Source organism: Piliocolobus tephrosceles, chromosome 1 (assembly GCF_002776525.5).
Source record: "Piliocolobus tephrosceles isolate RC106 chromosome 1, ASM277652v3, whole genome shotgun sequence".
In the NCBI taxonomy this organism is placed as follows: domain Eukaryota; kingdom Metazoa; phylum Chordata; class Mammalia; order Primates; family Cercopithecidae; genus Piliocolobus; species Piliocolobus tephrosceles.
Window position 1 is genome coordinate 38,716,083 of NC_045434.1, and position 15,461 is coordinate 38,731,543.

Sequence of the window (15,461 nt, forward strand, 5' to 3'; positions counted from 1 at the left end):
TGTAATTTCACTGCCTCTTGGCTTCCACTGTTGAGAAGTTGGCTCTAAGTCTTACTGTTGCTCTTTTAAGAGTAATCTGTCCCTTTTTCTCTAGTTGTCTTTGAGTTTGAAAATTTCTCAGCCAGTACTTTTTCAGATATTGCTTCCAGTATTTCCTCCTTTTATTTGCCTGCTGGTACTCTAACTATAAGTATACTAGATCTTCCCACTATATCTTCTATACCTCTTACCATCTCTTGTAGACTTCCATCCTTTTCCTCTTCATGCTTTATTGTATGATTGTCTTCTGACCTATCTTCCACTTCACAGATTTTCTCTTCAGCTGGGTCTAAACAATTGCTGAAGTTATTCATTGAGTTCTTAATTTTGATTACTATATTTTTTTAATTGTATAACTTCTTTTTGTCTCTTTTATATAGTTTCTGGTTTGCTGTCTAAATCCTTAATCATTTATTTTCTTGAAAAAGTAACAGCACATGTTATATATCTTCTGTTCACCTCTATGGATATATCTTCACTCTCTCCACTCTGCTGTCTCTCCAGGAACCTGATCTGCATGGACTGTATCAATGAACTTTCTTGTCCTCTGGCTTCTAGCTGTGTTTGGCTAAAGCAAAGTACCAGTAGGACCACATGGAAGGAGGAGTGTGAGATTCGGTACTGATTTACCTGATCTCTTCCTGTGGGGTCACTGTGGGCTGGCCACATTCCCTGACCATAGACTCTCTGTCTCTGGATTCTGATAGTTCCTCCCTCCCTGTAACTCTTCAAGCCTACAGGTGGTAAAGCCTCCTCATTGTTAGTAGCCCCAGAATATTGGACCCCATCTCTCCCCATCACTACCCATACTTTTGAAAATTATTCCTGTATTAAGGAATAATATTATCCCTCATATTATCATAGTTTGATGGTTCCATCTATGTCTGGTTGGAAACCTGACTGACACAACATGTTTGTATTACCAAATGTTTTTGGTTATTTAAATAATCAGACTGTAGGTGGATCTGTAAGACTTCATGTGCATCTATTTCTACCGTCCTTATTTCTGCTATTTTATTAGTCATATTTTCTGGTTTCATGTGGTTTTTCTATTTTTAAATTTTTATGTATTTATTTTTTTTGAGATGGGGTTATGAGAATGGCTAATTTTTGTATTTTTGGTAGAGACGGGGTGTTGCCATGTTGCCCAGGCTGATCTCAAACTCCTAACCTCAAGTGATTCACCCACCTTGGCCTCCCAAAGTACTGGGATTACAGGCATGAGCCACCATGCCTGCCCCATGTGGCTATATTTAAATTATGTGCTAATAATTTTATGTGCAAAATTGCTTATAGAAATGTATTCTTCATTGAGAAAGGACTTACATTTGCTTTTGCCAGGCAGTTGGGATTATTGTAAACTGAAGTGTCTAGAAAGCCTTATGTAGTTCAAGTTCATTCTTCTTCAGTACCTTAACTTGAAATGGGAGATTTACCAGCAACTCCCCTCACCTTGGCAGGCCCTATAATATAATCCATTCTCTTAATTTAGCCGCTTACCCTTTCTCCAGCTCCTCATGAATTACCAAATGCTCCCAGGATAGAGCAGCCTTTTCTTCCAATTTACTTTTTTGAGCCTCCAAATTGGTTCAGTAATTCTTCTCTCTCTTGCTGGGTCTCATTTGAAAAAAAAGTTTCTGGTTATCTTCAACAGGAAAATTGCTCTGAATTAATCTGCCTTCTTCAAACTTGGCTAGTCTAACTAATTTATCTAGGGTGATGCATCTAGAAGAGCTCAGATAAGCCTAGCCATAAATCCTGTTCTCTTTTGTTTAACACTAAACCATCTTTTTCCTCAACTGAAAAAAACAGATTGTTTAAAATTGAACCAGAATTTTGCACTGCTAGCTACACAAGTCAAAATAATTTAATATGCAAGTGTGAGTCTCTTAAGGATGTTCTCCATATCTCATTTGCTTTTATATCCTTAGCACTTAGCATAGTATGTGTTCAGACAGTATTTGTTAAGTAAAAGAAAGAATAAGTAAAAGGATGAAATACATAAAATTCAAATGAAGATAGTTTCTATATGGATTATATTTCTCAACCTAAAATAGTCCTCGTCTAGTATATCAGGTGTCTTCCTTGTTCAATTTTCCTTTTCAAGATAAAATTTTTAAATGGTATGAGTAGAACACATCTATAAATTCAAGGCTTCCATTCTCAGCTCCCCTATCCCAAATATTACAAGAGATTATCAAGTTCAAGACTAGCCTAGTTTCTTTCTAGGAATACCTAGGACTGGGGAGGACTTTCGGATGGTGGTCCAGTGCCAAATACTAGAAGGATCTATTCCTGTCAATCCACCTTCAACATGCCTCAAACTGGACTCAGCATCGTCTCCTCTTCCCTTTTTTCTCCTTCTCTGTGTTTACTACCTTATTTGGTGTCATTGCATCATCCTCTCAGTTACCTGTACCAGAATCCTAGGGGTCATCTCTTATTGCATCCTATCCAAATCATCAAGCTTGGTGAGTCAGTGTCTACATATTTCTCACATTTGCCCCACCCTGGACATCTCTACTGTGACTGCTCTAATGTGAGTTCTCATCACCATTCACCTGGAGGTCAGCATTGGCCTTTTAACTGGTCTCACCTTTATCCTCTCTGGACCATCCCCATGGAGAGATCAAACATTGGCACGACATTGCCTAAAGCCCTTTGGTTCTTTCCTATTGTCCACAGACAGTCTAAACTTCTTGCCACAGTTGGTAAACTCTCCATAATCTGGCCCTTACCTCTCTCTCAAGCCTCCTTTTCCACTGTTAGCCTTTGTGAGGTCCATGGTCTAAAACTGCCAAACATATTACATACACTTCCAAGTATTCCTGCTGTTCCTTCTGCATGAATTTATCTTCCCTTACTTCTCCCCTTATTTAAAACTTTACTTATTTTTCAAGAATCACCGTCTGCCTCTTCAGTCTAGTACAAGTGGCCCTTCCATGTGCTCCTATGGCAAAGCTTCATCAAAACACATAATTAGCCTATAATCCCAGCACTTTGGGATGCCGAGGCAGGCAGATCACTTGAGGTCAGGAGTTCAAGACCAGCATGGTCAACATGGTAAAACCCTGTCTCTACAAAAAATACAAAAATAGCTGGGTGTGGTGGTGCATGCCTGCAATCCCAGCTACTTGGGAGGCTGAAGCAGGAGAATAGCTTGAAACCAGGAGGTGGAGGTTGCAGTGAGCTGAGATCTTGCCACTACACTCCAGCCTGGATGACAGAGTGAGGCTCCGTCTAAAACAAACAAACAAACAAAACAAGAACACCCCACATAATCAGTTTTTTATGACTGTCACCCTCACCTATCTGTAAGAAACTTGAAGCACTCCAGCTTAATGGTAGCATTTAATAGGCCCTTAGTAACAGTTTGAAAAATGAAATTGAATAGTAATCATTAATATTAATCAAAATTAGAATTTATCTTGTCCAGGTGTCTTAGTCATTTCAATGGGTGGGGTTTATTTTGTTGTTCCTTGAGTGTATTTTTCTCTTAATTTTAAATAATATCTTTAATTATGAATATTATATTTTAAAGATCCATTATATTTTCTAGCTTATAAATGGGTGATTATCATATTATTTTCAAAGCTGACTTTTGTTTTTTTAAACACAGCTAGATGGGCATGTTGATATTGAGCTCTCATTTTCTCATTTTGGGGCCCTCACATATTTTGACATTTTTTTCATCTTCTCCATCAAAAGAGACTCAGTGTTCCATAGAATGGTGCTCCATTTGTTAATATATTATCGTTATTAATATGTTACCTTCCTTCCTAGTGGGATTGGAACGTACATTGTTTTATGCCTTTATTCATTCCTCACCCTAACCAATTCCTTATATTTATGTCATGGAACCATCTCCCTGGTACCTCAGAGTAAAACTCTTCTCTCAGCAGAAATGATAAGTTCCCTAGTTGGTTACTTCAGTTGCTGGAGCAGTAGCTAGTGAGGGTCTCTTCCCCCTGCCATTAATCCTGACGATCACTATCAACTTTCTCACCTTTGATCTAAAAATCCCAGCTTCCCTTATCTTTATAACAATAATGGTGATGCCTATTGCCAGTGATTTGAAGAAGCGACCCAGGGAAGAAGGGAGTGAATGCTTTTTACAAATGACTGGGTCTCCATTTGGTTTTATTTCTTATTCTCTTACAACTTATAACCCCCAAAAGGCAAAAGGAAAGTTCATTAGTTCAGTGTCTGACAGCTCAGAAACTAGTCACCCAACACATTTGTGTCCCCTCCATTGATTTAACCCTTGTGGTAAGTTGAATTTTCAAATAACGTCCACAGCTATATTTCTAGTCTCACATGTTGTTCTGGAACCTTGCCACCTCCATCTTCAACAAGAAATGAAGTCCATCTCCCCTTTGCTTTGTGACTGCTTCGATGGATATAATGTCATGGAAATAATACTGAGTAACTTCTAAAGTTAGGTTATAAAAGGCAACCTGGCCAGGCATAGTGGCTCATGCCTGTAATCCCAGCAATTTGGGAGGCCAAGGCAGGTGGATCACTTGAGCTTAGGAGTTGGAGACCAGCCTGGGCAACATGGCAAAACCCTGTCTCTACTAAACATACAAAAATTAGCTGGGCATGGTGGCACATACCTGTAGACCCAGCCACTTGGGAGGCTGAGGTGGGAGGATTGTTTGAACCTGGGAGGCAGAGGTTGTAGTTAGCCAAGATTGTACCACTGCACTCCAGCTTGGATAATAGAGTGAAAATGTGTGAGAGAGAAAAAAAAGGCAACCCACACTTTGGGAACACTGAGCTACTCTTTATGATATCCAATTACCCTGAAGCTGCATGTTGCAAAGGCCATGTGGAGATATCATGTAGAGGGAGAGAAAGGCCCAATGAACCTCAACTATTTTAGCTCTCATTTTTGCATCTTCCCAGTGAACTGACAGACAAAGGCTGGGAGCTGGAACCTTCTGAAGGCTCATTCGCTTGCATGTCTGTCATGAAGCTTCAGGGCAGCTCCAGCTGATGCCAGGTGAGCAAAGATGAGCTATTTTCTCTATACCCTGCCAAAATTGCAGATCTGTGAGTGAAACAAATGCTGTTTTAGGCCACTTCATTTTTGGAGGGGTTTCTCATGCAGCAATATGCAGTGAGAACGCCCCTAATGACCTGAGCTCAGACCAGAAGTATTATTTAATCCTTTTTCTGTAAAAAAGTAAAAATTTAGGTTCTTGACATGCTCTTTTATGGCAGACAGAAATGACAAGTCAGAGGGTTTTAAACTCTTTGTTTCCAGGCTACTGGGTGAATATAACACAGGAAATATTTCTTCAGGGCCTCTGGGAAGCTAGAGAAAGAAAGAATAATTGAAGTGATCCAGAAGAAAGAGAAACATGTGACAGGCTATGCCTGGTACCTCCAGACCAGAGGGTAAGGAATGACCATTCCTTTCTTGTACATGTGTTATCACGGTCCTGCTTTTCCAAAAACGGTATTCACCACCCCCACAGAAGAATGTGAAAGTCCTGCTTTTCAGAATGCATGATTCTTTCCACAGAGAAAGATTTCCTCCTCCTTTCCTCTCCTTGCTACTTACTACATTTCTAGGGCTCACTCCTCCATGATTAGAAGACAGGTGGGTGACTGTCCACGGTGCTGCCCTTTGCTTACTGCACCAGACCATGTTTTGTTCCTTCACAGGAGCCCATATCCACAGGTTCTGTGATTTACAAAGATAAATGCATCCTAGATCCCTACATGATCTAGAAGGTATCACTAGGTCTTGTACATTGGTTGCAGATGGGATATAAAGAACATCTAAAAGGGAAGACCACCCTTTGTTCTTTACTCCAATATCTTACCTTTCCTCCTCTATCTCTTTCCTTCACCCCATGCCCTCTCCCTGCAGGCCTCTTTCATTGCTGTGCCAGATTGTAAGTGGAGGTAGAAAGTGGATGGCAGTGGCACGGTCCTGAGGGTCCGGAGGATAGGACTATGCTTCATAGTTATCCGGGTGGCAGCTGTGGTGAGGGCTGACAGAGATGCTCCATCTGGAGCCAGACCTGCATGCCAGTCCAGCCTCTGGTGTTTGATTGCTGTGTGAGTGAAGCAGGCACTGAGTCACATTTTTTCTCATCTGTAGACAGGTAACTCAGGCAGAGCAATGTGATGAGGATTAAGTGGGGTGCTATATTAGAATCTTGTAAACTACAAAACGTTCGGCTGATGAAGGCTTACTTCTTTCTATGGGGGCCCCAAACAGAGATTTAAAAGTGGTAAAAGGATGAGTCCAAGGAACTACTGAAGGCTGCAGCAATGACGGGACCAATGAGGGAGGAGAGAAGTTCCCAGAGGCAGAGGAAATCTGGACCAGCATCCCAGCCAGCTGGGTCTCATGGAGCTAACCCCGCTGAGGGAGACAGAGGCTCACCTGGAGTTGGGCCATGTCCCAACCAAGGCGGCAGGCAAGGCTCGGAGCTGAAAGGGGAGGAACAATTGTAATAATAGCAGCTATGTGCTGAGCACTGGCCAAATGCCAGCCACTGTGTAAGGCTTACATGCTCATTTAATTCTCACAACAGCTCTGAGGCACGTGTTACTATCCTCATTTTATACAGTGGTGAATGAGGTTCTGATAGGCCCAAGAAATTTCTGAAAATCTCACGTCCAGAAAATGGCAAAATCTGGATTCAAATCTAGGGTTTTCTTTGCTGTTTTCTTTTCTTTTCTTTTTTTTTTTTTTTTTTGAGACAGAGTCATACTCTGTCGCCCAGGTTGGAGTGCAATGGCGTGATCTTGGCTCACTGCAACCTGCTCCTCCCAGGTTCAAGCAATTCTCGTGCCTCAGCCTCCCAAGTAGTTGGGATTACAGGTGCCTGCCACCATGCCCAGTTAACTTTTTTTTGTTTTTAGTAGAGATGAGATTTCGCCCTGTTTGTCAGGCTGGTCTTAAACTCCTCACCTCAGGCGATCCACCCGCCTCAGTCTCCCAGTGTGCCGGGATTATAGGCATGAGCCACTGCGCCCGGCCCAAATCTAGGGTTTTCTTACACCTAACTAAGCCAAAGTTAGCAAGCTTGAGATAAGACTTTTTGTTTTGTTTGGGTTTTTTTCATGATTTCTTTTTAAGACAGAGTTTTTGCTCTTGTCGCCCAGGCTGGAGTTCAATGGCACAACCTCAGCTCACTGCAACCTCCACCTCCTGCGTTCAAGTGATTCTCCTGCCTCAGTATCCCAAGTAGCTGGGATTACAGGCGCCCGCCACCATGCTCAGCTAATTTTTTTATTTTTAGTAGAGATGGGGTTTCACTATGTTGGCCAGGATGGTCTTGAACTCCTGACCTCAGGTAATTCACCCACCCTGGCCTCCCAAAGTGCTGGGATTACAGGTGTGAGCCACTGTGCTCGGCCAATTTTTTTTTTTTTTTTAAATATATAACAAAGAGAAGCATCAGTTCAGAAGAACCTAATGTGAGGCAGACTCCAAAGCCAAGGGATCAAAGAACAGGGTGAGCAAAACAGAAAGGGTAGGGGGACAAGTCAGAAAGGGGTCTGTGCGAGCACCAGAAACATGCACATACCCTCTTCCCTGTAAAGTGGCTCATGGGTGGGCCAGGCACTTTTAAAGAGCTGCAGACAGAGCAATCTCCTGCAGCCTGTTTTTATGTGAGGACCAGAAAATCTTCCATGTGGGTCTCCCTGTACTCGTGTTCCCTTCTCGTCGTTGTAATTCATAGAATGAGTGCATGGTATCAACCAGCATTCGCCAAAGTTTGTTCTGTGGGACCCAAGTTCTGCGGGGTTAAAAGATACAACTTGGAATGAAGATTCAGTTAAATTCACTTCAATTTAACACACTTAGTGAGCACCCACAAACAGAGCTATGAAGTATGTATTCAACCATGAACAATAGGCAAAGTCCTAGTTTTCATGGAGCTTGTAGACCAAATGTCCAGTAAGTTTGGAAAGTGTTACACCAAAGTGATATCGGTTTCATACTGCAAACATTTCAGGGTCTTATTATGATGATATGCATTGTGACTTTCTAAGAGTTGGGTAGAGCATATAGTGTTCCCCCCTGATATCTACCCATGGAATCCCATTTTACTTGTTGTAGCTGCTGGGCTAGTGTCCGTCCTTCCTTCCTTCCTTCCTTCCCTCCCTCCCTCCCTCCTTCCTTCCCTCCCTCCCTCCTTCCTTCCTCTTTTTTTTTTTTTTTTTGAGATGGAGTTTCACTGTTTTCACTCAGGCTAGAGTACAATGGTGCGATCTTGGCTCACTGCAACCTCTGCCTCTTGGGTTCAAGCAATCCTCCAGCCTCAGTCTCTCTAGGAGCTGGAATTACAGGCACCCACCACCACACCCGGCTAATTTTTTTATTTTTAGTAGAGATGGGGTTTCACCATGTTGGTCAGGCTGGTCTCGAACTCCCAACCTCAGGTGATCCTGCCTCGGCCTCCCAAAGTGCTGGGATTACAGACATGAGCCACTGCGCCTGGCCCAGGGCTGGTATTCTACAGACCAAGCTTGCAGGGGATGCTAGGGTAAACAGAGAATGATACACACCCCTTCACCTCCCTTCATTTTCCCACAATACTGGTAGTGTGGCCAACAGGGATGATGGGGAACACATAAGCCCAGAACATGGCAGCCAGGTGACGTAACTATGGGGGTAAGGGTGCCATTTGTGGATGCCAAGTGATGGCTGCCTCTCAACACTGAGCCTGATGAAGAGTCAAGACTACCTGGAAATCGCCACAGGCAAGCCCACAGAAGGCGTGTGCTTCTCTGAACAAGATTGAGAAGCTCACTGGGCCAGAGATGTAGCAGGAGAAGGAGAAATAGAAAGTGGAGCCTGGGGAGTGGGAAGGTCCTTTGCTCCTAGGCCATAAGAGAGGGGCAGGATTTTCTGTCACAGTCCTGTGGGAGGACCTAGGTGGCAGCTGCCCTGGCATAGGGGAACAGCATGTCCTGTCTTATAAAGAGAAGTGCTCCTGGAGCCAGTGTGGGGCTTTGTATGCCAGCAATCAAAGTTTATCACTCAGGCAAACAAGCCAGAGGAAAAGAGCTGACAAATGGCTAGCATTTCCCCCTCCTTCTTCTCCAGGAAGACGTTTTGGTCTTGGTTTCCCTCTGGGTTTTTCCTCTCTCTGATCTCTCTTGCCCTCACGCAGTGTTCCCTGCCCTGGCGTTACATAACAGCCTGGACTGCAGGGAACACCTATACAAGAGGCCATGACAGTTAGACAATGGGCAGGCACAGGCTACCCTGAGAAAATGGAGTCATTCATGAGCTGTGTGAGAGGCGGCTCTGTTCCCAGCTTGGCTCACTGGTAAATGAAGTGCACTGGGGACAAAGAAGGAAACTTTACACTCTAGCAATTTTCCCACAGTGGCGGGCTCACGGAAAAACAAGGCACTAGTTGGCTTAGAGGAGAAAAGGCAACCATATCCATAGACTTTGCTTTCTCCCCCACATTGCCGTCTTGTGCCAAAACCACAGAGTAAACTTCCAGGGAGGGAACAGCAAGGCTATACTCGCTGTGGGTCTCAAACGGCAGAAGCCAGAGAAAAGGTGTGGGTCTGCCTTCAGCTTCTGTTTCCATGGCTGCTTGATGGGTTCTCATTTCTGGTTCAGCTCATATTTGACCTCTGAGCTAGCTCGCCACCTTAGAGGGAAGGAATGTTTTCAGTTGAGATGATCATCCTGAGAGAAGTCATAACGGCTTCTCCTAGCGCAGCTGCTCAGCAGGGTCAGGGAGCACCTTCCTCTAACACAGCTGGCTGGCTCGCCCGATCTGAGAGGCTCTTCAGCCCATACTGCTCAGGGCTGTGTGTAGAGTCACACCTCGAACATCGTCTGCTGTGGGGTCCAGGGCCTCTTTGCATGGGAATCTGTACTGCAGCTGCGGGTATTGTGCTGTCCTATAGACCATGAGGTGCTAAAAATTTAACCAAAAAGTTATTGAGTGTCTTATAGTGGGGGTTTTATATAAGACTAAATTTTATGTCAAGAAAATACCAAGGTTATTACAAATAATCTTATATGTCAAAAACAATTACCAAATCCCAGCAATGACCTACTTATCTATTTAAAGAAACACAGCCTCATACAGGAAGACTCTATCCTTCTAAGCCCCCAGCCTACAACATGAGCAAATGCCGGTTGCTTAGGAATACGAGGTTAAATGCTCTGGGTCAGACAGATGGGCCTGGATCCTAATTTCAAAACTTAGTAGCTGTATGACCTCACAGGAGTTGCTTCACTTTTGCTGCCTCCACTGTATTATCATAGTGGTCACAATATTTAGGAAGGTGGGCTAGGACAGACCAAGCATCTCTCCTGAGAGTGCTGAAGGAAGTGGACTCCAGGGCAACCCCTTCTCTGGGGCCATTCTCAGCCAAGAGCCCCTGCCCACAGCACTGAATACCCTCGCAAGACCAGTGGCTATTATTTTAGGAAAATCCCCATTAACCTGGAAAACTTCACAACAGATCAACATTGTTTCCTGCATTGGGGCTTGGAAACCACTGCATGAAATAATGTATCTGTTACTGTTTAATCCTATACTGGCTTTAGTTATATTCTTTATAGAGAAACCTTTAAAGTTTTCTCCTTTATGCGTCAGGTGTAGCTAGGCAACGTTCGCCAAATCTGCGTGCCTCCCCTAACTGTTTCCACTTCAGCGTTTGAGGGAAGAATCAAAAGGCCTTGGGCTTGCAGATGCTTGGAGAATTGGCACGAGGCAACATTTTCTGAGCTCTCATCATATCCCAGGTACCATGCTAGACTTGCGTACCTATGGTACTCTCAGCAGAGTGAGGCAGAGAGGTGACGAAGTGGGTTAGAGCCTGAGAATGGAGGTTGGGAACCTATGGGAGCATGTGCTAACCAGGGTGGTGGTGACCGGAGAAGGCTTTCCAGAGGAAGAGATAGCCAAGCTGAGTCTTGATGAATAGCCAGGTGCAGGTGTGGTGGTGCACCCGGGCAGAAGGAGTAGAGCAAGAAAGGACTTGGCCAGCCCAGAGAGCCTGCCTGTCTGATGTGTTGCAGTAGATCCACAGAGCTGCAGAACTGGAAGAGGTGGTGAGGGAGGAGGTGGGGAATAGGAAGGCAGGAGCCAGGTTTCCATAACGCTCCTAATTCCCTCTGGGACATCATCTGTCCCTCAGCAATGCCTCTAATAGAGATATCTGCGGCTCTAAACATTTACTGATAACCTTAATCTTTCAAGCAGAATGGTAAAGCAGAAAAAACCTGTGGGTACCTCCTCACATGTGTTGTTTGTTTGTTTGTTGTGAGACAGGGTCTCGCTCTGTCACCCAGGCTGGAGTGCAGTGGTGCCATCACGGCTCACTGCAGCCTTGACCTCCTGAGCTCAAGCAATCCTCCTACCTCAGCCTCCTGAGTAGCTGGGACTACAGGCATGTGCCACCACGCCCAGCTAATTTTTGTATTTTTTGTAGAGATGGGGTCTCATCATGTTGCCCAGGCTGAGATTCCTCACATATTTTCACATAAGTAGTCCCTATACTTGCCTTGTTCTTTCCAATGTGAAGAGAATTCTTCAGGCAATTAAGTTTAAGTTTCCACAATGATGTCTCTTCTCCCCACTGCTCTTTGAAGCTGATCTTTGTTGGAAAAATTATTTTTCATCAAATTGATCTAGATTACTCATTGACTAGCTTGTTGACCATAGTTGCTTCCCAAAAAAAGCTCACCTATTAAACTTAATAGGTACCAGTATTGAACTAGTATTATATGTCTGGCATGGTGCTGGGTGCTTCTGAAACATTTTTATTCAATACTTATAGCAAATTAATGAGGAAGACACTATGATCATTTTCACCTTACAGATGAGAAAAATAAAGCTTGATAAAATAACAGCTTATACATGACAGAACTGGGTTTTAAGCTATTTGATTCCATAATCACCACTCATAGTCAGTTCACTCCACTGCTATTATAAAATGCTTTTGAGAACAACCTAAAAGAAAGACATGTGGCTGTTGCTGCACAATGGACAACCAAGATTTTTGACCAGAAAACATTTTTCCCTTCACAGAGAGAACTCAGGGAAGCAGCAGGCAGTCCAGAATGGCGATGGCAAGATCCAGAGGCAGCAAAGGCATCTCTCTGCCATATGAAAGGCCTGAGTTTAGATACCCTCAGGGAAGTTTTAATGCCAACCTTTTATAAAACCCCCATTCTCTAACGTATGGCTTAAATTAACAATCGTATCAATATTGGTTTGTTAATCATAGCAAATGGACCATACTCCTATAAGATGTTATTGACAGGAAAAATTGAGGGAGAGGTATATGAAGCTCTGCACTATCCTTGCAATTTTTCTGTAAATCTAAAACTGTTGTAAAAAAAATAAAGTTGGGGGAGGAGCAAAAAGAAAAAAGTTTATTTTTTATTTAAAAAAAACCCTTATTCTCCACAGCCACATCCATATTTCAGAATTATTCTTAGAAAGTTCCAGAAACAATTCATTTGCTGTATATAACATTATGGCCTAGATTAAACATTATGGCCTAGATTAAAAGCAGTAATTATTAATGCTTAACGTTAGTGTGGAAGCTCCAAAATTATATATTAGAGTGTTTGTGTAACTCTAAATCTTAAGATACATGTCAGTGATACCCGAAGTTTATTTATTTTTTTATTTTATAGAGAAAACGTAATTGACAAAATGGTTACATACTTTTTAAACTTTGTTTTCGACATCTTTGGGAATTGTAGTCATTGAACCCCATGTTCCTGATTCAAGTTCCTCAGTGCATCTCGTAAGAGTTGTTGAATTGTAGTCATAATGCCTGGGATTGAAGAGAATGCTTCCAAGGGGCCGATCTCACAAATCAGCAGATAGGCTGACCAGCCTTTTTCACTCTGTTTGTTCTCAGGCATGTGAAAGCGTTCTCTGGTCCTAAATATTATGTTCTAGTTATGCCCCACTTGTTGAGGGTTTGAGGGTGGCATTGATGCAGTCTCCATGCTTTAACTAGGCTGTTATTCCCTATTACCTGCCTGCCCCAGCTTCCAACCACCACCCAGGTAAAGAGGAGCACGTCTGATGAAGAAACCACCTCCCTTAGTCAGGATGATTCCACTTCATTCTACTCTCATGCCCTTTCTCCTGGTGGAGATCTGAGGGTCTAAGGAGGAGACAGAGACAGAAAGGGATGCAAAGAGGCTCAATTCTCAGGCTCTTGTCCCAACAACATCAGTATTATTTTCATAAATTTAATAAATGTATAGCTTTATATTATATATAAAGTCATATATATAACTACACACACACACACACACACACATATATGTAAAACAATGTAGAAAGCCTGGCCAACATGAGTTTCATTATTATCCAGAAAGTCAGCAGGGGTTGGATGAGCTCATTCGCAGAGACCCCTGGGTTTTAGGAGCAGGGGTTTTTATCCCTCTGGACTGGGAGAGTTGGGAAGAATGAAAGGATCCAAGCTTTACCAAATTCAGACTCACATTTTAGTTCCCAGCCAAAGGTCATATTGAAGCTCAGTGAGAAGCAAAGTTTCCCTGACGAAGGGGGTTGGACTTGGAGGTTGGTTCCCCTATTTAGAGTCAGACAATGGGAGGGCAGTTTATTCCTTTCACAGCATGGTGACAGTGCAATGCTTGGTAAAAAAACAAACAAACAAACAAAAAAGCCAGTTCTCAGGACATTTAGAATTTGTTATTTCTCCCTGCCATGTGCTTCTGGGATGCTCCCATAAATCCCTTCTCTTATCTGGATACAGCGACATATTGACTAATCCTGCTAGGGATTGGGATCTGGAAAAAGCAATTTCTTCTTTGGTTTGTGCATTTTAAAAACGCCTGTGCAAGGACTATGAACCTGCTATTCATATTCCCAGGAAAAGATACCTGTATCAATTACTAGATACGGCACCTTGGTCATCAAGAGTGAGTGAGTCCAACAATTAGCAGGTGTCTTGGCTCGTGAGGCGCCCCCTCCAGCATTAATGGGAAAAGAGATGAGGGCCAGGGCTGGGTGCGGTGGCTCATGCCTGTAGTCCCAGCACTTTGGGAGGCCGAGGTGGGGGGATCACGAGGTCAGGAGTTCGAGACCAGCCTGGCCAACAGGGTGAAACCCTGTCTCTACTGAAAATACAAAAAAAAAAAAATAGCTGGACGTGGTGGCCTGTGCCTGTAATCCCTGCTACTTGGGAGGCTGAGGCAGGAGAATCACTTGAACCCGGGAGGCAGAGGTTGCAGTGAGCAGAGATCGTGCCACTGCACTCCAGCCTGGGTGACTGAGCAAGACTCTGTCTCAAAAAAAAAAAAAAGATGAGGATCCAGAGATTCCAGTTCAACTCCTCACTCCTGGGGAGATCTCACCAAATATCAAAGGGTTTCCTGTTCACCATTTCCATACTGGAACAAGTGAGAGGTGGGGGATGGGGAATCATTTTCCAAAGCCAGAACTGGCCCTCTGAATCTTTGTGCATTTCTGATGGAATGTAGGAAAATTAAGGGAACTTGGGACGTTCCAGGGATTTAGCACGGTCTGGGCCACAGCACAAGGTCTCATAGGCTCTGAAAGACCAAGCTATAGCTCCAATACAGGTGTTATCTGACTCCAAAGTTCAGGCCTCTTCTACTTGAGATCTGAGCCCCTCACACTGGGGCTTGGTCAGTTAAGGCTACAAAAGGGAGAGAGTAATGGAGGTCAGCATTGAATAGATATGAATATGAACTCTTGGGCACTGTTAACACCAAACAGCCTGACATCTCACTTCAGATATAATTATAACAGTGTCCGAAATCCAATATGAACATTAAAACTTCTAGCACGCTTATTGTGGAGTCATTGAGTGATGCAGAAAGAAAAAAATAGAGCCCTGAGAATTCAGCTCATTTACCCCAAGTCACTGATGCATTTAAGGAACAGCTCTTATAAGTCCATTTAGGTGGTTTAGGGCTGCGGAAGATGCCCAGAATCCCTAAATAGAAATAAGTACTGGTCATCAGAGCAGTGCGGTTAGGCTCTTTCTGGCCAGGAGGTCATCTTGGGCTCCAGAGCCACTTGTTCAGCTCTGATATCTAAACAAGCCAAAGTGAATTATTCACTTAGGAGAGTGAAAAACACTCAACTCCCCAGGATTGTCAAATGGAGTTTTCCATCATAAAATATCTTAGTCATCTGGAATCTAACCAAAGTAAACGCCTGGTCCTGACCCACCCATACCTCTGTGCTGGATGGGAAAGGAGAGAGGGAAATCCCAAAACAAATGGAAAAGCCACCTGCCAGCCACAGAGTGTGCACGGCCCTCCCTGGGCAGGGCTACCCCAGGTGAGACACGGTTTGAGCCAGGCTACAGGTGATGAGCGGGTCAAGGGAGGGCTCTCAATGGCATCTCTGTTTGATTCCAGGCCTGAGTGGGGCTGTGGCTTACATAACTGTTTG